This window comes from Neovison vison, chromosome 6 (assembly GCF_020171115.1).
Source record: "Neovison vison isolate M4711 chromosome 6, ASM_NN_V1, whole genome shotgun sequence".
Classification (NCBI taxonomy): Eukaryota; Metazoa; Chordata; class Mammalia; order Carnivora; family Mustelidae; genus Neogale; species Neogale vison.
Genome location: NC_058096.1, coordinates 110,471,430 through 110,497,826, shown reverse-complemented (window position 1 = coordinate 110,497,826; position 26,397 = coordinate 110,471,430).

The window sequence follows — 26,397 nt, the reverse complement described above, 5'->3', positions numbered from 1 at the left end:
GCTATTGTATCTACATGGGAATGAGGAAGTATGTGATTTTTCTAAGAGAACAAACACTAACAAAATACAAAAGGTATGGGAAAGTCATTGCCTGCCCTTCCATGCAGATATCTTCTTACCCTCCAGACAGTTTCCTGGGTATTTGCATATTCCTTGCATATTTATCAAGTATGCAAGTGAAACTGAACAGGGCAGTTTGTGGTATACCCTGGATTTCCAAATGCAGGTCGATGTGCTGACTAATTACCACCTAAGATGTGTGTTTTATTTATAGCTTCCAGGGTCCTACCATAGAACAGATGAATCAAAATCTCGAGGATAGAGCTCAGGAGAAATATTCATGCTCAAAAAATTTCCATGATGATTTTAATATGAAGCCACGATTGGAAAGCACTGTTATTGATGGCTGAATCATAGGCCCAAAGTGTCTGAAAAGAGTGAACCAACAAGATAAAATGTCAGAGACAAATGTAAATTCCTCAAGTTTACAATAACAAGAGCTGGAAAAACCTACCCTGACAATGGCATGTGTAATAAATCTGTAGTATTTAGTTGTCTGTAAGCTTGGGATGAACTACCTCTGAGACACAGCTTCCCGAAATAGCTATGATGGTATCAGGCTGAATGCATTGAATGTAATATCTAGATGAGGGGAGGAGATCGCTTTTTCCTATTCTGTACTCTCCGAAGACAAGTGGATTATGTTCTTGATTTACTAGGAGTAATTGTTATTTTTAGGAGTAATATCTAGTAGCAGTAATAATTTTTTATGTAGCACTTTATCATTTATAAGCTTGTTGTGTTCAATATTTTATTTGCCCTAAATAAAAACTTCACTTCCCTGCATTGATGGACTATTGGCCCGTTGGTGGATGAACAATTCCAAGCTGGGTCTTTTATTTCTCAAGTCTAGGTCCTGCTTGAAAATATGGAAAGTGTTTGGACCAGGAGAGTAGGATAGCTGAAAACCATGTCATTAGAAAAAATAAAGTCTCTTATCCCAGTGAAGACTTCATGAGGCCTTGCCTGTTGTCTCCAAAGGTTTGGTGCCTTTCCATGGGAAAAGAGAAGACAGATTTGTCAGGGGAGGTCTCAGAGGGCAGACCTGATCCATGTAGGAGTTACAGGGATACAAACCTTGACCCACAACTTGGCCCAAGATATTTCTTATAGTCAAAGCCCCCTAAGACAGAACAGGCTGTCTTCAGGCAGAGCTGGAAAACTATTTACCAGGAATGCACAGGCAAGATGTTGGGGGTGGTTAGTTATCTGAGAGGTCCTAGAAGGGCCCTTGACTAGTGAAACCCAAGCCTACCAATCTTTTGATGAGCAGGATTGCTAGAATAGCAGATCCAAGGCAAGGTTCCATTCAGATCTGGAAAGCTTCCACTCTGTGCCCATATGGCCAAGAGACTCGCTCTTTCACCTTGTGACCTGGGCTGGAGAACTTCTTGCCTTAGGCTGAGCTAGAACCCTGGAAACAGGCTAGTAGCCATTTTGCTTTTGGCAATTACAGCCTCCCTACTTTATTATTTGTTCAGTGAGCCCTAATTCAGTCATAGAATCACAGATTCCTAGAGCTAGAGGGCACTTAGAGGTCATTTGGTCCAACCTGGCCACAGCACAGGTGAGGGAACAGTGAAATATGGGACAACATTCACAAACATCACTAAATGTTAGGATTGGGAGACGCTCTTGGGGGCTATCTGGCCATGTCCCTTTATTTTCCCAAAGACCAGAGAAGGGTAGTGACTGCCTTCAATAACACAGTGAGTGAGAGCATGGCCGTGGTGGTGATCACAGTGGTGGCTGAGATCGCAGCCCAGCCCCTTCTCTCTTCACATGGTGTTCTCCTTGGCTGCCCATTTCACCTCCTGTTTCCCAGCAAGGATACGTTCTCTCTATCCACCCATCTAGGACAGCACCCTGTGCCATGGGACAGAGCTGAGCTTACAGGGGGCCAGCCCTGTCAGGCAAAGAGCCACCTTCACTCCAAGCTGGGCCAGCACTGCCATGGCATGATGCTGAGTTCCCCAAGCACACAGTGAGATGCAGGTATTTTGTAAGCTGGATCTCATACCATTGAGGTTTGCAGATAAACAGACTTAACGTTTTTGGGGGGTGATTCTACATACCTATTCTGATCCTTCCTTGGGTTAGTTTTATGTATGTCTTTGTGTGTTGGAGACTAGAGTGAAGTTTATGGGTAGAACATAGAATTTACTCTTTACTCTTGAGAATTTTTTTAATGGGGTGAGGAAAGATACAACATTTGGCAATGTTCTTCTCCCTTCCTTTCTCCCTCCTTTCTTTCCTCTTGAATTTTCCAAGTCAGGGCAGCAAGTGTTCATCGATTGCACAACGAGTGTCCTCACTCTAAGAGCTGGTATATACCTTTTAATTTAAGGATGCTCTATTATGCCTTTCAGCGTCTTTGCCCATCTAAGAACACAACTCCAGAGAACTGGGCCATCAGACACTTTTCTTTGTGAAAGTCTATACCCAAAGCCAGTGCAAAATCCCTCTTAAGTCTGACTAACACACTCATTTGTTCTGAAGTTATTATCTCTGCAAGGTCTAGCATTTGCAGTAACAAGTACCAAGAGGTTACCAAATGCCTGTCCTGTCTGTTTCAAAATTCCTCTTCGCAATTGCTCACTGCTCTTTAAGAAATTTTCCTTTCTTCACTGGAATTTTCCATAGAGTACTATACACGATAGGTGAATTTTTCTGATGAGGGAATGTGAATATACCATTTACAGATGGCTTTGTACTAATCATGACTGTGCCTGCCATTTTTAGCAGGAAAACACAGTTCCCAGACCAGAAGACCCACCTCTCCCACAACTCATTGCCCTAGGACGGGACTCTCTAGGGTAGGAAACAGTTTCCCCAAATGTACTCAAGAAAGAAGAGTTTGGAAACCTGTGACATCATCTCCAGAGAGAATGGAATGTATGTGAAGGGAGCAGGAGTCTCTTTGGGTAGGAAGACCCGGACTCATCTCTTGTTTCCATTCCTTACAACCTAGACTGGCAGCTCTTCCATTTACAACCTGTGTGTCCTTGGGCAAGTGACTTAACCTCTCTCTACCTCACATGGGGATAAGACTGCTGTATCCCTCATGAGCTTGTCATGAGGAATAAACCAGTTGCCCAGTCTAAATCACAGTGAGAGGGCTTCTCTGGTAACAGAGGAGCCAGAGTCAGGCCTGGAGGCTGGAGGGAGGCGTGTGTATGGGCCCCAGGGCAGTGAAAGGAAGAGCATCTGATGTGGGCAGGGCTGTGGCAAAGAGCAGTGGGGCAGCAGGAGGCCTGGGCTGCCCAGACTTGCTCCCTGGGGACCTTGGGAACATCAGATTAATGAAGCTGGGATTGTCTCTTCTTCAATGAAGAGATGGAATTCACAGCTGGGAGTAGGGAATGGGGCCATGCATGGTTTTAGAAATTAAACCATAGAACAAATGACCATAACTGAAAAGAGCATGCGCCTGGAAGGTAGAAGATCTCAAATCTCTCCCAGCATGCTAGGAACTTGCTCCTTGACTGTGGGTGGGTAACTTCCTCTTTCTGAGGCTCAGTTTCCCCATTGTTCCTCTGGCTCCGATACTCAGTGATTTTTGATTTTTGAGCATTCTCTTTGGTGTTTAACAAAGACCAAAAAGAATATGCTGAATTATCATTTAAAAACAAAAAGAAGACAGAAAGGAAACTTTAAAGATTTAATAGAACCAGTGAACTGCACACCATTTCTAGCAATCCCTGGCAAATGTTCCGTAACAGCAGCAGCTTGCTCACCCCTTATGGAATGTTTGTAGAAAAGGCGGTACAGATTGTAAGCAGGAAGACACCCGAGATATTGAATATCTTTGAATGTCTGATAAGAAAAGGGAAAATGGGAGAAGGCATTGGGTGTTAATTCTATTCATTCTATAAACATATGTCAAGTGCATGCTGTGAGCCCATGCATCAGGCCCACGTGAATCCCACTTGGTTTGGGTCCTCAAGAAGTCACAGTCTAGGGACGCCTGGGTGGCTCAGTTGGTTAAGAAGTCATGGTCTAGTAGAGGAAACAGACATGTAATAGAAAATCTAATTTACAGACCGAGTGAAAGAAGAGCTGGAGAAAGGGGGGACTCATCCCAATGAGGGTTAGGAAAGACTTCATACAGGGTGATGCTGAACTAACCCTTAAATAATGAGTAAGGTCTTACAAGACGGAGAATGCAGAAGAAGGGGCATTCCAGGCTGAGCCACTTAAATGAACAGAGGATTGCAAGTGGGAAAGTCTGGGTATTTTAGGGTGCAGAATTAGGCTGCTTTTCAGAAACACAGAAGCATGGGAGATCTCAGAGAAATGACTAGAAAAACAGGATGTTTGTTTTGTTTTTTAGTTGCTTTAGTTGTAACTGACTTCCTTAATGGTTTTTACTAGAGAATTTACCCAGTATTCATTTGGGGAGCAGAGAACCATTAATCAGATACTTGGGAAGATTATGTCGATATTTAGTAATCCAGCCAAGGTGTAATTTGCATGTCTGCAGTACAGAAACATATGGAAATGACTGACAGTCTTTAGAAATGGATCTTGGGGGACGCCTGAGTGGCTCAGTAGATAAGCGTCTGCCTTCGGCTCAGGTCATCATCCCAGGGTCCTGGGATCAAGTCCCTCATTGGGCTCGCTGCTCAGTGAAGAGTCTGCTTCTCTCTCTCCCTCTGCTGCTGTCTCTGCTTGTGTGCTCTCTCTCTCTCTCTTTCTTTCTGTCAAACAAATAAATAAAAAAATATTTAAAAGAAGAAATGGATCTTGGTTTTCATTCTTTGGCTTATTAATAGCAGGAAATCTGTGGTGCTCAAAGTGACACATGGGGGACTTCAGTGATTGTGGTTAGGGGACTTGGAGAATTTACAACTCCAGGTCTCTGTAGATGAATGACCTGGAGTGAATTATGAGTGATTTTCAAAAATAAGAATTCTGTGCCTGCATTTTCCAAGCTGATGTGGCTTGTCACAGATGAACTCAGTGACTTTAGACCCAATCAACTGACCTTTTGTTCCTTTAGCTTTTTCCTCAGAAAACTGTGGCAATGCTACAGTGCCCTGAGTCACTGTGGGAGGCCCAGGCTGGGGGTGTAAAGAGCCCCAGAGCATGTAACAGGAGATGGGGCTTTGAAGGGAGGTGCTTCAGGTTACCTGGGTTGACCTTGAGCTCCCATAGCCTTGCGTGTAAGCCTACTTCCCTCATTCTAAGAGCAGTGACACCACTATCCATGGCATAGGCTTCCATCAGAATTAAATGAAATCATGAATATGAAATAAAAATTATAACAAGATGATAAAATGTGATTAGATATAACTACTTAAAAATTAGCTAATTTATATATATATGGGATTATTAAAAATTAGTTAATAAACTTGCATTTGGAGTATATTCAATCAAATCACACATTTGCTAGCCAAATCACATGTATTTAGTATAAAATTCACCTACAGTTCAACACTCATAAAAATTTAAGATGGAAGATGAAAAGGAATGTTAAGACTTTGCTTGAAGAATTCTTTGGGATAAAAAATGCAAGATGTGAAGGCACCTCTTCGGGTCTAGTTTACTATCTGGGCTAGCAGGTGTCTCAGAAATTGTCCCCTCTACATGGAGGCTGAGCATCATTGGTGCAGAGCAGGCCAGTCCTCTGAACAGACGCATCTCCCTTGGGGCAGCTCTCAAGTTTGAAAAGTTTCCTTCTGCTCTTTGCTCCTTGGACTTTTGAAATCTTAGAAATTCAGAAAAGGATATGCCTCTGGTGTTCATCTAAGCCCACCCCCACAGAGGGTGGAGATATCTTCTATAACTCAGCTTCTTGGGCTGTGGGTTCCCTGACTTTGACTAGCATATTTTCTCTGATGGGTTCCTCAGTTCTCTAAGAGATAAGCCATGCCACTATGAAGCAGGGCCTAATTGTTAGAAAAGCTGTCCCTCTTCTTGGCCATGGTCCTGGTAATGTAAAACCACTACTGACGTGGTGGCTGAACTGATATTCAGAATCTCAACTTCACAGAGCAAGTCCTACCTGCCTGTGATTGGATCATCCTTCAGAGACATGGAGACCTAGAACTGTCTCCCCCCACCGCCAGTGAATCATTTCTAGTTTCTTGAGGCATTCGTCTTTTCACCTCTTTCCCCAAATCCTTGCTCATTTTGGGTCTTGGCACTTAACCTCTGATTCAGCGGCCTCTCCCCTAACATCTTCCTACTTGAGTCCTTCCATTCATGGAAGCCTGGGCCCTTTCTCCAAGACGCATTTCCTGACCTCTCTCAGAAACAATTACTCCTTGGTCTAGACTCCCATCATGCTCTACTGTCTACCTATGTAAAGGTAAGGCAGACTATACGGTAAAAGAAAAGGTGACATTTTCTTCTCATCGACCTACACTTGGGGAGTGTTTAAGCTATCATTCATCTTCAACTTGAAGAGTATGTAACATCCTCTTTGTATGAGCCTTGGCTAATCATGCTACTTCATATTTATATCCATGGTGGGGATAACGGAAAAGGAGCATCATTCCTTGACTTAGTACTATGGGAAAATTCGGTGGGAAAATTCGGCTGACATTATATAAGATGTCATATGCTGTCATGAGCACAGATCAAAAGATTCAGGTGCCAGCAGAGGGACAATGTCGTGTCCGTAATTTCACCGTCCTGTGCCCGATTTTATTTCAGATTGAACATGTGAATAATAATATCCTTAAGATAGGGCTGTTCTGAAGCTCAAATGAGGTCCTATGTGACAGTTCCTGGCTTATAGGAGCTGCTCCATAAATGTTAGATGAAGCCAAGTAAAATAGAATAACAATTCCGTCTGACCCCTTAAATGAGAGAAGTTGACATGGATGTGCAGGATTATGCTTAATTGAGGGAAAATGAGTTCTCTGACAGAAGAAGAGTAAACAACTATTATACAAGAAGGGGGGATGACTGCTTATGCTCAAAATAAATATCAGAGTACCATGCAAATATCAGGAGGTATTATGTGGAGAATGCAAAAATTGGAGATTAGCATAAGTTAAATATTATTCAGTGATACATTATCATCAAAATTCTCTAGGCCTTGTTCATAGTTCTTTGTCTCAACACTATCATTGTAACATTAAGCAACACCATGCCCATCAGAACCTCAACTTCCCTGTCAGCAAAATCTAGATGTTTGGAAGAAGTGATCTCTAAGACCTCACAAAGCTCTAAGATTCCCAGACTCTAGCATTTTTAACTCATATAAAAAGTCTTAGATTAAAAAAAAATACGAAAACTCACTGCACTTATGTACAATGAGCATTGGGAAATGCTACGGAAAGACTATCTCAATACCAACCATCAGGCATCAGAAAGGAAATTACTGTAAGGCTGGGTGTATGGGGTGTGTGTGATTAGCTTTCTTTCCATTCCCATTGAAGATAGAGCCAAAGCAAACTCACTCAAATTGCAAAAGGGTAGTCTTTCCAACTATCTGTGGTGTGTAACCCAGAAACAGTTACCAAAGAGAGCTTGGGAAATCAGATCTTTAAGATAGCAGAGCAAAGGGTTTCATCAAGTAGCTTTGTGAAGGACTTCCCAGCCTCTGGGTGCTCAGGTACATCTCTGTTCTAGGTTGGCTGTTGGGCATCTCCTAGCTCTGTGTCCTGGCCTGGTTCTAATTCCCTCAGTTTCACTCAGAGTTAGTAGGGAGCATGACTCAGAGCCAAATGGGTGAGCTAGATTCCTAGTTGCTCAATGTTTTATTATTAGCAGTTAGATTACACTGTGTACGGTGCTAATGTGCTTTACAATGAGTTTTATTAGCTGTTCTTTGCAATTATTTTGAAGAACTTTGGCTGTCTCCCATTTTTTAATATGGAAATGCTGATACCCAGAGAGATGAGGGCAAAGTTGGAAATGACACTGGAACATACAACATCCAAGGCCTGAGCCCTTAACCTGGACTTCTTAAAACCATGTTACCCATTTGACAAAGATGAGAAATGAAGCATGAAAGTGTGAGGAACAGGAAAATGGATAATTTATGCACCAGAGAACCTAGAAATGTACATTTAGAGATAGAAGGAGAATACAGAAAATCCAGCCCAATGCTGTAAACATTTGGTGTTATTAGAATCACTATAAGAGGGGTAAACATGGTCTTTGGCCTGTGCCAAAATTTGTGGCCTAGGTACTTGGGGTCAAAGAGCTGTGGGAGTATGCCTAATATGTCCTTTCCTTAAAAAACCTGGAGTGACTCAAGGTAAATGATATGATGCAGGAGTGGAATTCACAGAGCTCTGTTCTAGTCCTGACAGTGCCATGAACTTGCTGTGGGAACTTGGGCACCTCTCCTCATGGCTCTGGGCCTCAATTTCCTTCCCTGTCCTGAGACAGGTCTGCAGATGTTGGGGGGTAGGAGCTGTGTTGACGTGGTCGATGAACGGCCTCTTTCTTCTCCTGTGGTCGTGAATGAAATCACTGTGGGCATGTGGGTGCTTCTGGGGCCAGGTGCTATTGGGAGGAGTGTCTCACATTCTTTGGACGATTGTGGACCTCAGAAGCATTTTTCCAGGATTATCAGACTACAGCTGGCACCACCATGGCACAGCAGTACCATAGACAGAGTGGGCATTCAGTAGATGCCTGCTACAAGAACGCATTAGGTTCAGCTATAGGCAAAAACCAAACCAAACCAAACTAAACCAACCAAACAAAAAACCAACCCTGAAAAACAGTGGTTTGGACAAGATAGAATTTTATTTCTCTACCACTGCAGAATAATGGCCTCTACAAAGAGTCCTATGTCTTAATCTCCAGAACTTGTGAATATGATCAGTAAATTCATTTCCCATCCAGATGCCTGGTTAACAATGGAAAGTGACTGGTATAATTAAGCAGGTTATATGGCAAAAAGGAGTCGAGGAGGCAGGTGAGATCAAGGTTGCTAATAAACTGACCTTAAAATATGGAGATAAGTCTGGATTATCTACATGGGCCCAGCGTACTCTCGAGAGTCCCTAACAATGGAAGAGGAGATCAGAAGAAGGAACCAGAGTGAGGGTAGCATGAGGAGAATCGACCTCATGTTACTGGCTTTGGAGATAGAATAAGGGGTCCATGATCCAATGAATGTAGGTAGATTCTAGAAGCTAGAAAAAGCAAGGAAACAGATATTTCCCTAGAGTCCTCCAGAAAGGAATGTACCCTGTGACACCTTGATCTTAGCCCAGTGAGATCCCTATCAGACTTCTGACTTATTGAACTATAAGATTAAAAAAAATTATGTTGTTTTAAGTCACTGAAGTTATGATAATTTGTCAGAGCAGCAATAAGAACCTAATAAAATCACCTAATAGACATGTAAGGTAGGCAGCCTGAGATAGGGAGTTACAGTCCAGGGATCAGGGATGTAAGCTCCTTCTCTTTTGTTGCTCTACTGTGTGACTTCCACTCTCAAGGCCATGTTCAGGACAAATATGGTTGCTGGAGCTCCAGCCACTGCATCTGAAGTCTGAGTAGAAAAAAGGATTAAGAGTAAAGTAGGCTGTCTAAGAAGACTCTTTGGAAGTCACACATACTTCTGGTGACTTCCCAATGACAAGGACTGGGGCATATGGACACACCAAGCTGTAGGAGAGGTTGGGAAATTCAGCTAACTAGTTTTGTGCTCAGTTAAAAACCAGAGTAATTACTGGAAAGGAGAGGCTGGATGTTGAGAGGCAATCAGTAGACTCTGCCCCTATCATGACAGTCTTTCTATCCATTTAAAACAGACATTTAAGGGTCTGAGTTCTATGGTCAAAACCTGCTCTTGATACATAGTGAAGGAGCTTGTACACTCTCAGGGGGCGTTTACTTGTCTTCCCACACGTTCTTCTTGGCCTAATATGTTCTCAGCACTCCTCTTCATTTAGCTGCTTTTTATGGCTCTCTGTCCCGGTTGCCACAGTCTTTGTGCAGGCAGAGGCTCATTGCTTCTTGTCTGGATTCTTTCTGAGAACTTTGGCACTCTTTTGAAGTAGAAAGAGTAGTTGTGATTATCCGTTTCCTCCAGATGGGGAAAGGGAACCATAGGGAGGTGGAGGAACTTGCCCAAGGTCACAGCTGGTGAATGGCAGGGAAGGCCTGTCGAGAGGTGCTGGGCTGGGTGTTGGCTGCTTAATTGTGTCAGTCACTTTCCATTGTGAACCAGGCGTCTGGATGGGAAATGAATTTACTGATCATATTCTGGGTTAAGTTTTCTAATTTATCAAAAATGGTGGCAACTTACAATCTGTAATACAGGGTGCTGAGCACAGAGGGTACGAGTGAGAGAAGAAGAGATAGAAAACAAGGGTAGGGGTTGGCCGTAAGGTGGACTTCCTCATTCTGAGTGTCTGTGTTGGTATGTCGGTATGACCCACACGGAATTTCTGTAACTTCACTTCTCTACCCCCACCTCTGTCATCAAAGTCTCTATTTCGATGTTTCCAGCGTAGAAACACTGAGATTGTTTTTTACTTCTTTCTCTCTCTCCACCTCCCTCACCCTATCCCATCATCTAGTGACTGGCAAACCCTAAGGATTATAAGTCAGCAAGGCTTCTTTTCTCAATTTCCTTCTTGCCATTTCCACTGTCATTGTTCTTCTTTTTTGTATTTTGGTAGCTTCCCAAGGGTTTACCTTCCCCCGTCTCTCCCTCCCTTCTTCTTTCCTGAAATGCTGTCAAACAAACCTTCTAAAACATTCCACCACTCAGAAAATTTCAATGGCTCTCCCATTCCTCCAGAATGCAGTCCCAACCCTGCCCTTTCCAGCTTTGCTTCCTTCATCCACACTATGCCTTTAAATGGAGTCCCCTTCCCCTACCACTGTTTAATATCTAAATCTTACACAATCTTCAAACCTGGCACCGATGTCATTGATCTATAAAATCTTCTTTGATACCATTCCTCATGTATCCTAGGTGGGAGAGATTCCTCTACACATGTATGATTCTCTGGAATTTCATTCTTCTCTTTGTAATTATATTTACTCGCATAATGATTTGGCTAAACTCTACTTTCTCCAAACCTTAAGTTACATTAAGACATGGTCCATGTCCTTTTTGGATCACCGTTTTATGACCAGGGCATAGTGTCTGACATATTGTAGGTACTCCAGAAATATTTCTTGAATGTATGAATGTATCCGTTGGTTAGTTCCTATGGTTTCCTGGTCATATCAGTATCACTTGAATGTTTATCCAAATATCTATATCGACATAGATATAGAGCTATCTGTATTTATTACCTATCTATGTAGCTATCTATTAGTCCAGAGGCACTGTAGCTCTTCACACCTACTCACCTACCAACTAACCAATCAGCCAACATAGAAATAAAATCATTCTGAATAAGAACCTCAAGTGAAAAATGGGTTCAACATATTCTGAAAATCTCTTCAAATGATTCCAAAAAGAATACTTTCTTACTCCCACCTCTTCTGCTACTGCCCCTGTGAGGGTTACTATAGTCACTTTCTACCTTGTGCTAAAGTTATTTGTGTGTGTGCCTTTTTCTGCTTACCAAGACTCAACTCTTACAGTACTGGATTGTGTCTAACTCACCTCCGTGTCTCTACCCCGCAGCCCCTTGGACGTCTCCTGCACTCAGGAAGGGAACGATAAGGGAGCTAAATGCTTCAGAGGAATTCATGTTGTAAATTTAGGAAACATCGTATTTTTTTTTTGCCCAGAGCAAAGGAATATTTAGAAAGCCCAACCTCTTGCCTCTGCCCGAGAGTCCTCTTGATAATGAGAATGCTTGGTTTTATTAAAAAAAAAAAAAAAAAAAAGTTTCAAAGCAAAGGCCAAACATTTCACAAAGCAAGCAGATGGGCCCTGCAGGTAGTGTTCACTGCCTAACTGGGATGCTTTCAACTGCCCGTGCTAAAATTGGTGCTAGGGGCTAATGTCTGCTAGTCTTACCTCATTAGAAAGTCTTTCTCTTTCTAAGATGTGTTCCAGGAAAAGAAGAGAAATGAAGGAGATTTAAAAAAAAAAAAAAGAAGGCAGCTGCTTGATTGCCTCTGGAGGGAAACAGGGTCTAGAGATGAAGGATGAAGTTGAAGAGTGAACTGGTCCATCTCACCTTTCATCTCTTTTTATTACTACTGCACACTCCCATGCCAAGCTTCATTTCCCATTAGCATCCTTCCAAAGACAGAAGCCTGCCTTTCTCTTGCCTCCCCTAAGCTTCCAAAGGCATTTCTGATCTCTTTAGTTAGAACAAGCTGAGCAGGGTCACAACCTCTCTCTTGCCTGCCACTCTGAGGAGGAACAGAAAACAGAAAAGGTGACAGGCAGGTGACCTACCTTCCAGTGGGAGTAGGGAGTGCCTTGCCCAAATTAGCATCCCAGAGAGAGTTCGAGGCTCTCCTTTCCGTTTCTGGCAGAAGAGTCTGGCTCACAGTGGCAGTCTGAAGCGGATGCTGTGGGGGTGCAGGAAAGAGAGGTAGAAATAGTATCGTAGTTAATTTACCATTCGGCACACAGAGAGAGGGCAGAAGGAGGTGGCAAAAATATAACAAGTGACAACAAATAGTGGATAATCCCCAATCCACGTACATCAGCATCTATTGAAGCCATGACATAGGGCTGACTTAGGATGGAAAGAAACTGGCTTGGGAAGAAACATTTGTCGCTAATTTTCCACAAAGTGGATAAGTGAGAATTCCCCCCATTTGTTTGGGCCAAATATACTTGTATAATTGTAATATTCTTCTTTATGCTTTTTATTGTTGAAAGAACACTTAACTGAAGGTTGTCTGGCTATTGATGCATTGATATTAAACACTCTTGTGGAGGGAATACCCCTGGACTAAAAGGCAGTTTAAAGCACACCAAAAGGAATTGTGATTGACTGCTCTAGGAACACTGGTCACACCATGAATTACTAGGCAGTACAGGCCTTTCTCTTTTGAGTTATTGACAGGTGGAGGAGATGTCCAGGTTAAAACTGTAGCTCAGTGAATATCATGTTCAATGGGGAAAAACTGAGATCTTTTCCCTTAAGGTCAGGAACATGACAGGGATGCCCACTCTCACCACTATTGTTCAACATAGTACTAGAAGTCTTAGCCTCAAGTATCACACCACAAAAATAAATAAAAGGCATTCAAATTGGCAAAGAGGAATTAAAACTCTCAGTCTTTGCAGATGACACGGTACTTTATGTGGAAAACCCAGAAGACTTGGCCCCCAAATTGCTAGAACTCATACAGCAATTCAGCAGCATGGCAGGATACAAAATCAATGCACAGAAAACAGTTGCATTTCTGTGCACTAACAATATGACTAAAGAAAGAGAAATTAAGTAATGGCTCCCATTTACAATTGTACCAAAACCCATAAGATACTTAGGAATAAAACTAACCAAAAAGGTAAAGGATCTGTACTCTAGAAACTACAGAACACTTATGAAAGAAATTGAGGAAGACACAAAGATAAGGAAAAATATTTCATGCTCATGGAATGGAAGAATAAACATTGTTAAAATGTTTATGCTGGCCAGAGCAATCTTTGCATTCAAAGCAATCCCTATCAAAATACCACTGACACTTTTCACAGAGCTGGAGCACATAATCCTAAAATTTGTATGGAACAAGAGAAGACCCCAAATAGCCAGGGGAATGTTGAAAAAGAAAACCAAAGCTGGGGGCCCGACTTCAAGCTATATTATAAAGGTGTGATTACCAAGACAACACAGTACTGGCACAACAGACACATAGATCAATGGAACAGAATAGAGAGCCCAGAAATGCACTCTCAACTCCATGGTCAACTAATCTACAAAGCAGGAAAGACTATCCAAAGGAAAAAAGACAGTCTCTTTAATAAATGGTGCTAGGAAAATCGGACAGCCACATACAGAAGAATGAAACTGAACCATTCTCTTACACCATACACAAAGATAAACTCAAAATGGATGAAAGACCTCAGTGTGAGACAGGAATCCATCAAAATCCTAGAAGAGAACACAGGCAGTAACCTCTTCGACCTTGGCTGTGGCAACTTTTTGCAATAAATGTCTCTAAAGGCAAGGGAAGCAAAACCAAAAATGAACTATTGGGACTTCATCAAGATACTGCAGAGCAAAGGAAACAGTCAAGAAAACAAAGAGGCAACCCACGGAATGGGTGAAGATATTTTAAAATGATATAACGGTAAAGGGCTGGTATCTGAGATCTATAAAGTACTTCCCAAACTCAAAACCCAAAAAACAAATAATCCAGTCAAGAAATGGGCAGAAGACATGAACAGACACTTCTCCAATGAAGACATACAAATGGCCAACAGACACATGAAAAAATGTTCCATATCATTTGCCATCAGGGAAATACAAATCAAAGCCACAATGAAATACCACCTTACACCAGTTAGAATGGCAAAAATTAACAAGGCAGGGAACAACAACTGTTAGCAAGGATGTGGAGAAAAGTGAATCTCTTACACTGTTGGTGGAAATGCAAGCTAGTGCAGTCACTCTGGAAAACAGTATGGAAGTTTCTCAAGAAGTTAAGAATAGAACTACCCTACAATCAAGCAATTGCACTACTGGGTATTTACCCCGAAGGTACAGATGTAATGAAAAGAAGGGCCTTTGCACCCTAATGTTCATAGCAGCAAAGTCCACAATAGCCAAACTGTGGAAGAAGCCAAGATGCTCTTCAACAGATGCATGGATAAAGAAGATGTGGTTCATGTATACAATGGAATATTACTCAGCCATCAGAAAGGATGAATATCTACCATTTACATTGCCATGGGTGGAACTGGAAAGAATTATGCTAAGTGAAATAAGGCAAGCAGTGAAAGATAATTATCATACAGCTTCATTCATATGTGGAATATAAGAAACAGCCCAGAGTATCATAGGGGAAGAGAGGGAAAACCAAATAGGAAGAAATCAGAGAGGGAGACCAACTATGAGAGACTCTGGGAAACAAACTGAGGGTTGTAGAAAGGGAGGTGGGTGGGGGGATGGGTTAACTGGGAGATGGGCATTAAGGAGGGTACGTAATGTGATGAGCACTGACTTTTGTACACAACTACTGAATCATTGAACACTACATCAAAAACTAATGATGTATTATATGTTGGCTAATTCAATTTAAATGAATAAACAACACAGGAAATAATAGGTGTTTGTGGGGATGTGGAGAAAAGGGAGCCCCCTTACACTGTTGGTAGGAATGCAAACTGGTGCAGCCACTGTGGAAAATAATATAAAGTTTCCTCAAAAGATTAAAAATAGAACTACCCTATGATCCAGTAATTGCATTACTGGGTATTTACCCAAAGAATACAAAAATACTAATTCAAAGGGACACATGCACCCCTATGTTTATAGCGGTATTATCAAAAATAGCTGGATTATGGAAAGAACCCAAATGTCCATCAGCTGATGAATGGATAAAGAAGAGGTTCTATATAGATATAAATGTGTGTGTGTATATATGTATATATATAATGTATATGTACATATTATACATATGTGTATATATGCACACATGTATACATGTGTATATATTTATATATATACACATATATATTGTGTATGTGTATATATTGTGTATTGTGTATGTGTGTATTTATATATATATTTATATATATACACATATATATAGTGTATGTGTGTATTTTTATATATATATAGTGTATGTGTGTATTTATATATATATACACGTATACGTGTGTGTGTGTATATATATATGCAATGGAATAGTAGTCAGCCATAGAAAAGAATGAAATCTTGCCATTTGCAATGATGTGGATGGAGCTAGAGAGTATAATGGTAAGTGAAATAAGTCAGTAAGAGCCATATGACTTCATTCATATGTGGAATTTAAGAAGCAAAACAAATGAACATGGGGGAGAAAAGAGAGGCAAACCAAGAAATATACTCCTTTTTAAAAAATTAACATATAATGTATTATTGGTTTCAGGGGTACAGGTCTGTGAATCATCAGTCTTATACAACGCACAGCACTCCCCATAGCACATACTATGGAGAACAAACTGATGGCTACTGGAGGGGAGGTGGATGGGAGGATGGGTTAGAGGGGTGATGGGATTAAAGAGGGCACTTGTAATGAGCACCGGTATTGTATGTAAGTGATGAATCACTAGATTCTACACCTGAAACTTACACTGTATGCTAACTAACTGGAATTTAAATAGAAACTTTAAAAAACAACAACTCTGGCTTAGAATCTGGCCAGTGAAGACATGTAGACCACATTGACTTAGCAACATCAACATCTCCTTTTCATGGGGATTTGACTAGGTGGCAGAAGCAGGAGTTTCCTTCTCAACACAACACAGTGCCCATCTTAGAGAAGGAACTCCAAAGCAGGGCCAGGAGGTAGATACACACTGAGCAAACACACTGCTCTCCAGCAAAGGTTCTTAGAGAAGAATTCTAACCGAGCTCGAGACAATCAGAGGAACCTGGGGGAACACTCGACCCCATCCACACACGCATACCAGCCTGAAATGACTTCTCATTTGGAGAAGGGGGTAAGAGGAACATGCACAAGAAGTTTTTTTTTTTTTTTTTTAAACTCTATCCCATAAAGGAGGAGTACATTGCACTCAAAATGCAGAGAAGACACACATTTGGAAAGACTTACTGTGGGGCCCAGGTCTGCAGTAACTCTCGATGTGCAGCCTTCTTACACATAGCCATGAAACCTGGAGCCAGTGCCTACAGAGAGGCAAATGAAATCATTTAAGTTGGATGCAGACTGCTTTTGCTGGACTAGAGCCTTGCCCTCAGAGCTCTTGTGTCCTTCACCCTCAGTCTTGCCTCTCTGCCATCTCTGAAGCATGGACCTTATACTCATGGTCTCAGATAGTGGCTAAAGTTCCAACCATCACATTAACGTTCCAGGCATCAGGATAACAGAAAAGATAAAAGAGCACATTCATTATCTTTTAAGCCAGGTTACCAGGAATTGCTATGTAACACTTCTGCTTCTATTCTATTGGTCAGATTTTATCATGTGGACACCCTTAATTGTGAGGGACACACACTAGTATATTCGTTTAAAGTACATATCCTTATCTTATTTAAACAAATGGAATTGATCGCTCTGCTATGCAATTTACATTCTTGCTCAAACGGCCTTGCAAATGAAATACACTTAGTTGTTTCTAGTAGTTGAATGGAGGCACATTGATTGATTTAATCATTTGACGTTTAAATGATCTCCTCTTCCTCCTTGTTCTCCCCTCCACTCCAGCCAATTCTACAGTCAATATCCTTGACTATCCCTCTAGTGTATATTGTGAGTGGTACTTTTTCTGTTGTAATCTTTGTCTTAGCCCACATTCCCCAAAAGTTAGAGCAATTAGATCATTTTACTTTATTAAGGAATCCCATCTCAGCCAACATGAGTGAAAAAGGGAGCAAAGCAGGGAAGGAGGGAGAGTCATGACTAAAATGGTTATTGACTTGGTCATTACTAAGTGAGACATACCGGATTGCTCCATAAGTGGAACTCTACCCTGAAACAGCTTTGGAAACTGCATCTGAAGACTATTCATTAATGGGGGAGGGGAGAGAAGGAGTTTATCCTCCTGTCTTCCACTGGACAAAGGTTTACACCACGGGGTGTTACCCCCATACTTCTAGGTCATGCATATACATTCAGGAATAGGGACCTGGTCCTGCAGCAATGTTAATAAGAAAGCCTTTGGAGTAGGAGATGAGCAATGTGACTGGACAGGAGACTGTCAGTGTATTCCTAGAGAGTTCACCAAAATTAAGAGACATGTGGGACCAAGAGGGTCAGCACTAGTACGAGGAGTTGACTGTATTAGATTATCTGCTAAGTTCCCCCTGCAGATCTGGGCATTAGCCTCATGTAATATTGGGTTCTCACATAGCAGGAGTGAATAATCTTTGTGAGAATAAGATGGCCTCACTTTTTTATAGGAGGGGAAATAAAAGTTCAGTCAGATTTTTCTTCAAGATGGTCTTGAAGCCATAACTGACTTTCCCTACAGCTAGCTCTGTTAAACTATTCATTCTAGGTTTCCTCTTGCTTGGCCAGTACTTCATTGGTCTGGTTTGCCTGCCTGGGGGAGTGACAGGTTACATGTCTTACTTTAACATCAAGATATACTTGGGGCGCCTGGGTGGCTCAGTGGGTTGAGCCTCTGCCTTCCGCTCGGGTCATGATCCCAGGGTCCTGGGATCGAGCCCCATGTCGGGCTCTCTGCTGGGCAGGGAGCCTGCTTCCCCCTCTCTCTCTGCCTGCCTCTCTGCCTGCTTGTGATCTCTGTCTGTTAAATAAATAAAATAAAAACAAAAACAAAACAAAACATCAAAATATACTCTCCAGCTGTCCCCGCAGCCACACTTATGCTACCACTGCTTTAGTTCAGAACTGCTTCACCTCCTGCCTCGATTATCACAAAAACCTGTTCACCCATCTCCCTGGCCCACCATGCCATATGCACAGCTATTACCAAATGAACATTTATGGAACTACGGCTTAGTTTATATGTTTCTACAAACCAAAGGAGCTTCCCACTGCTCGTGCAATGGCGTCTGAACTCTTGAGCTACAAATGAAAAGGTCTGGTTAATTACGACTTGATACCTGCTCCATTCCCCAGCATTATCTCCTCCTTCACCTGCCCTCCTTCCTCCCCTCATCTCATGTACTCCAGTCCCAGATAATCTCTCTGATTCTGTTCTTTCCTCTTGTCTTGCCTTTTCTCGTGCTATTCCTGTTACTTATTTTCCAAGGCCCAATGTAATGAAGATATCTACTAAGCGGGGTGGGGGGGCGGTAAGAAAGAGTCAGTGGGAAATTGAAGAGAAGGGCTGGGGGCTATCACAAAGTAAACAGGGACCACAGTTAACAGTCAGTTTAGGGACTCTTGCCCTGTCACTGGGTACCTTCCTCTCTCTAACACACTACCCATAGTGTTCTTCTTAGGAATGTTTGTTTTTAACATGCTTCTCCGGTTTTGATACATCAGTCTTTGTTTAGGTCAAAGACTTCAGAACCTGAAACAGATTTAATGATGAAAATCAATATGTAATATTTTAGACTGTATAGGATAAAAATAATTTCTCTGAATTCTTTGATTAAGGGAAGGGAAATGACCCTAATACACTCTAATGTTCATTGATTATGGCCCTTAAACATCTGGTTTATTTTTGATTCTACTTCTCTTTTTTTAGATAGACCAGTGCAAAAGAGGGATTTAAAGGTCTTTACATATATGAGTGTGCTGAGCTATACGTCACTTATATTTTCTGGAATTTTTCTTGAGAATGTATTCAACAAATACAGTAACAATTATTTGTTGATTAACTAGAATATTCCAGGCGCTGTGCTAGTGGTGAGTGGGACATAAACTTTGCCATTAAGGGGATTAAACAGTATCAATAAAATAGACATGTGAGTAGAGGGTAGACTGGAGGAGGACAAATGATACTGTGGGACTGACCTGGGAGGGTAGCAAGGGGGTGGGAATGTGTGGCCCCTGCACGAAGACCAGGAAAAAATGACTAGCAAGCTGCGTCAGTCTAAGAGAAGGTCTCGGGTCAAACATGCATTTATCTGTCTCTCTAGTGATGATCCAATCATTTGCTCATGTTCCTTCCTGTGGCAGACATTCTTGTTTGGTACAACTTTCACTTCCAACTCTTTTTCCTAATGGCCCTCTGTGTGAGGGTAGTCATTTGACTCATTGGTAGCCAATAAGGGAAAAGGGTAAAATTGCTGCAGGGGTCCTAGAAATGTTCTGACTTCTTTTCTTTCTTTCTTTTTTTTTTTTTTTAAGATTTTATTTATTTATTTGACAGATCACAAGTAGGCAGAGAGGCAGACAGAGAGAGGGGCTGAGTAGAGAGATCCTGATGCAGGGCTCGATCCCGGGACCCTGAGACCATGACCTGAGCCGAGGGCAGAGGTTTAACCCTCTGAGCCACCCAGGAGGCCAATGTTTTGATTTCTTGACAAAGGTGTCACCGTTTTCCTTTCTTTTTCTTTCCACTGGATTATGTATGCAATGGTCGTCGCTGCAGCAGTCAGAATGCAACCACAAGGAAAAAGCCCAGAGAATGTCAACCTAATAGAATTGCCTTGAAACCGGCCTCTGAAATCCTCTTCCTGTCTGAGTTTCACATGAGAACAAGAAACCTGCCTTTGTTTGAGTCATTGTATAGTTGTGTTTTCTGTTACTTGCCACGGAAAGCATTCTTAACAAAGCTGGGAGGGTGCTTTGGGCCGGGCCTTTTGTTGGGTGAGCTCTTAATAAAGCTGTCTGTTGCAAATGGCTGCAAAGAGAGAGCCCACCACCAAAGAGCGGGTGATAATATCTCTTCAGTAGCTCCTCTTCTGTGAGTGAGCAGCTAAGATTTATAACTGGGAGAGTGGGACGAGAGTTATAGGTGTCTGGCCCCTTGTCTCAGCACCGTCGTATATTTCTTTAATGAAGTGTGAGACCAGAACTCCATAAATTCACATAGTAGCAGAAGCGGGCAGCAGCTCGTCAGCAGAGCTATTCAGGGAGCGCAGCATCACCCTCTACGTATTAGAGAAGTTCACAGCTGGTTAAAAATAGCCTTGGAGAGAAGTCGCTTTTAGACCACAGCTCATTTTGGATTTCTCTGGAGCCCCATTCTGGGCCACAGTGTATTTCCTTTTTTCTCTCGCCTGAGTAGGAGCACCCAGGCGGTTCAGAGACAAGAGATGCATGGTTATCTCTAGGTCTGTTGTCACTGAAAGCGGAACTAAAGAGAAACAACAGTAGCCCCTTGGGCACGTGGAGGCTTGCAGCTTTGTAAAAAGTCCAACCCTGACTGAGCCTTGACCGTGGGCCAGCCTTTGGGCTTTACATTCTCAGAACAAACCGATATGAAAAATACGAGGAGTTGTCTCCTTTCTCTGCTGAGGAACCTGAGGTCCAGGGCAGATAAGCAACTTATTGAGGGTCATCTCGCTAATTAGTAGCAAGAGCAGGATTTGAGCCAGGAGCTGTCTGATTCCATTGAAAAGCTGTGCTCCTAACCTCCACTCATGCTGGTTACGTGGGGTTTTACACATCACTTTGTGCTGATTCTCAGGGCAGCCTGATGAATGCAGTAGGAAGGACAGGGAGAGCACCCCAGTCTCCAGGGAAGAAAACTGAGGACCAGAGAAGTGAGATGCTTTGCCAAGGTCAACCAGCCCATGCACAGTAAAACAAGGACTTGGACCATACGTAGCTTCCGACTTGGAGTCCCATGCTGTTCCAGGACTAGCTGAGCGCTCATGCCCTTTAGTTCTGAAAGAACATTCTGAATTTCAGGGGGTTGACTTCTGAGATTTGGCAGCAGGCTTTATATCAAGGAACCAAATAGTTCAGGGTTAACCTGATTTATTCATTCCCTTGTAGATAAATTCTTATCTAGTACATCAGTTAAATGATGTTTGGTACTGACATCTAAAATTCCAAATATAATATTATTTTCACTGTTAATTTAACAGTCCTTCAAATAATGGGAGGAGAGTGAGTTGGAAGGGATAGACGTCTCTAATAGGGGACTGCCAATTTAGCTGATAAAGCTAGAATAATATCTCTTTGAACATTTAAATTATCGAGTGACAAGGAAGCTGAGAATTAACTTATAAGGGGGTGAGGGTAGGTATTGTACATGTGAATATTTTTTTGAACACCTGAGTTTTGAAAAATAAAAGTGGTCTGCCCACATTTTCAAGCACAGTGGTAATCAAAAGAGAGCTCCGTGGAGGTAATAATACCCTGTATTTAAATACTGCTTGTCTCTGAGGAGCTCAAAGCACTCTATAATCATTTCCTTATTATGATTCTCAACACTTCCTGGGTCAAAAAGTTACAAAGTTTATATCTGAGCTGTCTGGCCTCAGTTTCCTCTCTGGAAATCTGAGGTGGAAAGAGCAGGCTGCTCTCCAAGAACTCCATCGTGCCCCGACGTGTCCCACTGTCTCTCTGCTTCTCCCCCCACCTCCCCAGCCCCTATCCTTAGCATCCTACTTCCCGACTTCATCTATTTCTTTTTTTCCTACGTCTAAGTGGTTCCTCTCATGACATAGAACCACACAGTATTTTAGTTAGAAGAGTTTGATTCCAGTGAGCTGGAGGCTTAGCAAATAGATCTGGGTGGGCCTGGGGAAGGATCCCTTCAGTCACAGTGGTGCATTTGTACTTGCTTTTATACATTAGAGATCTGTATGATGTTTCATTTTTATTTTTTTAAAAGATTTTATTTATTTATTTGAGAAAGGGGCAGTACAGAGGGAGAAGCAGAATTCCCACTGATCAGGGAGCCCGATGTGGGGCTCGAACCTAGGACCCTGAGATCATGACCTGAGCCAAAAGCAGACGCTTCAACAACTAAGCAACCCAGGCACCCCACATTTTATCTTTAAAGAGGATTTTGCTGTTTAAACATTGATATCTGTTAATCCAGTCTAATACCTTCATTTTGCTGGTGGAAACGCTGAGGCCCTGAGCCGATGAGTAACGTGTTCAAGGTTCCACACCAACTCTTGGGTGACCCCCTCTCCTCATCCTTGAACCTTGGTCTGCCAGTCTGGGGCTCCTGGGAGGCCACCAGGTCGTTTTCCCTTAGCTGTCACTTTCACTGACATAACCCCAGTGTAGACTGCAGCTGTGGGCTCCCACCTCTGGTGGTCTGAGTGCACCTGACAGAACAAAATCAACTTCCTTTTTTTAGAGTAAAGGGACTTGTTTTACCTGGGAATGCCAGACTAGATCATGCAGGAAGAAACAGGTAGAATTAGTATGTGCCATTTTCACCTAGTCCCAAAATGTTTCTCCACCTCAACTAGGTCATGACGAAAAAAAGTGTAAGTACAAACATACACATATATTTATATAGTTACTGTCTTCCAGTGAGCTCATAGCATGCACACACACACACACACACGCATGCATACACACTTTATTATTTAGAGCAGTATCAGCAGTCTCATTGCAGTGAGAAAATCAACACACCCAAGAAACTGATCTTGATTCAAATCGTAACCCAAATTGGTGGTGTCTATGCATTCATTGTACCGTAGTGCCCAATAGGAGCAAAATCTGAAAAATTGGGGACCCAAGCTGTCAACTTAGGTTGGACCGTAACCTTGGACTTTGCCCTCTAAGCTTCAGTGTCCCCATAGGGTGATGGATAGGGGAGGGGTATTGGCCATTTTCCTTGGCTCGTTTCTCTGTACTGGAAGTTCTGTGTGGAGAGACTCAAAGGAGGAGGGCTGAGCCTGGGCCAGCCCACCTGGAAGAGAGGTGGCATGGCCCCTTGCTTCCCTAACCTTGGGTATTCCAACCTTGTAGAGTGTGTGGTGTGCAACCCATGGAATAGTTTTTTGGGCTCTGGGGCCAGACCACATACCAAGGGTTGAGGCTAACTTATAAAAGGAGTCCAATCTCCAGCTGCTGTTACATAATCCTGGGGCTGAAAATGAGAATGGGGTGTGTTTATGTGTGTTGAGGAGGTGGAGCATTCAGTGTGTTGTGTATAGTGGGCACAAACTCTAAGGCACTGGGATACCTGATGCTTCTGTGGGTGTGAAGTTTGTGACTCTGGCCTTCAGGAGGCAGGCTAGAAGCAAGGTGGGAGGTGGGGTTGGCTCCATTAGATGCTCAGAAGTACTCCAGGCATTAGTAATTGTTTAACCTAGTCTTAGCTTTCTTCCCTTTCCTTATTCTGAGAATGTTAGTTACCTCATTCGGTTATCTCTGATATTGCTCCAAAGAACATATAGCCAATCAACCCTTGAGGAGTTGCTCAATACTAGTCACTAGGGAAATACAAATCAAGACCAAAATGTGATACCACCTCCCACCCACTAGAATGGCTAATATTTTTATGAAAGGAAAATAGCAAGTGTTGGCAAGATTATAGAGAAATGGAATCCTTGTCTATTGTTGGTGGGAAAGTAATATGGTACAGTGAGGTTGGTAAGTGCTCAAAAGGTGAAACACAGAAAGACCATATGATCCAGGAATTTCATCCTTAGGTATATACCCGCAAAATCTGAAGGCAGGGACTCAAACAGATACTTGTCCACCAATGAACATAGCCACATTGTTTACAATAGTTAAGAGGTGGAAACAACCAAATATCCATCAGTGGGTGAATTTGGAAAAACAAACTGGGGTGTGCACCTACAATGGAATATTATTCAGCCATAAAAAGGAAAGACACGCTGTGGCTTCGGAATGTGTTTTGGATTGGGATTAGATAGGGATTAGAAGTGCAGATAGGGAACAAAGTGTCTCTAATGTTTGTGAAGTCCCAGGCAAGTATACAATAGGAGGTCCTGGCTTAAAGCTTGCCTTCTTTTCCCACCCCCACCTGCCAATTCATTATAAGTGTCTGATACTCGTGCATGTGGGCTCCAGTCTCATGACAAAGATCCATCCATAACCCAGTCCCCACCCCAGTCCATCGCTACATGCTGCACACAGCTCTCTCTTGGCCTAGAGATACACATACTAACCTCAGGTTTTATTCTCCACAGTTCAGTCCTGGGAAAGAAAGATCCTTATTGTAGGTTCAGAGCCACATGGGCAAGGAATTCTGGAGTCCTAGAAGCTGAAAATAGTTCTGGGTGGGTGCACCCCCTGGTGTAGTCCTCACCCAGGGGAGAAGAGAACACCTGGAGATGAACCAGACAGGGGTTTTGAAAATGTAGGGTCCTGTTATACCAACCAGATCAAGGGCTTGCTCTCTTCTGAGCAAGTCTAGAAGGAACCATAATTTATTAAGCCAGATACATCAAGGCATTTTCAGAGGCAGGGGTTGGTCATTTGATTCTAATCACAATCTGAGAAAGTATTATTTGCCCCATTTTACAGGAGAGACTCATGAAAGTGAAGTGACTTGTCTATGGCTACCGTGACAGTGACTCTTAAAGTCTATGTTCTTTTCAAGAGCCATGGGACAACTGGAGAAGGCACCAGAATATTTGAAGGATGCTTTTGAGACAGAGGTGGAGTTTTTCATCACCAGAAGCCAGTCAGGCTGCGCAGTGTGCTAGGTTGGCTTTTGCCCGCATGTTGGCTTGGTAAGAAAGGAGTGTTTTTTGCAGGCTTCCTTCATTGCTCTGCTTGGAGCGGCCCAGTGCACGTTGCACAGTGTTCCCAGGGTTCAGGTTGAGAGTCTGACAGTGAGCCATGGCCCAGCCACATCTGCCCGGGACCACACAGTTTTCTATCTAAACACTTCTACTCAGCACAGCTGTGCGAAAGGCACCCTTGAGTTCTCTGGTAAACAAGGCAGGCTGGTTGCCTTGGTGTCTTTCCATCCTTCTCAGTCTCTTAGGAGATTATCCACATCATAGTCCAGAAGCTGAGAGGCCTCTGAGCAGCACAGTGAGATAAATTAAACCAGAGCTTTCCTTTGCCGCTTAAGATAAAGGTGCTTATTCTCTTAGGGTGCCTTGGTTTCCTTGTTTGGAAAGGAGACGTGTAGGTACTAGCTTCACATGACGAAGGGTTTTTAAGCGTGCTCTTATTGTTGCTTTTTAAATAATCCGAGCTGTTCAAGTTTAGAAATGTGGAATGGGCTGCGTGGGAGGCGGTGGGTTCTCCCAAACTGTGGAGTTTTAAACAGATGATGGAAGACTTGGCTGTGGTGTGCAGAAGGTTTAAGAACTAGACGGTCTCTTAAGTCCCTTGTAGCCTCATGACTAAATTATAAATATTCTTCATTATAAAAGAAAAGAAACAGTGTTAAGTACCACAGAGGCACAGATTGGGCCCTGTCTGTTAAAGATATTGCACAGAGAAGTGGTTGCTTCTGGTTGGGAGGATTGTGGGAAGCTTCCTAGAAAGAATGTCTTTTGACTTTGGCTTGGAGAAAAGGCTAGAACTTGACAGGAGGCACAGCAGGAGCAAAGGTGCAGAGTGCTGGGCAGCGGTGCAGTGAAAGGTGAACAGTGGCTTCCTTGTGAAATGCGTAGGAAGCGGGAGATGCTGAGAGTTTAGTAACCTGAGGTTAGATGAGACGATGGAAGATCTTACTGCCTAAGGCATTTTGACTTTGTCCTGAAAAACATGGGAAGTTATCCCTGTGCTCGTTTGCTTTCAAAGCAAAAGAGGAACATAAGAGTCATGAGACCCACTTGTCGGACGGTTCTGCATCCACATCTTCCTTTTTTTTTTTTTCCAGTTCATTACAAGAATATATATATATATATATATATATATATATATATTTTACATTTTTTTTCCAATTTATTTATTTGCATCCACATCTTCTGAACACATGATAGGATTGTGCTTCCAGGCCACCTGTGGGTGGGGCCATGAGACCAGTTCTGCTCAGTGACTTGTGAGCAGAAGTAACTT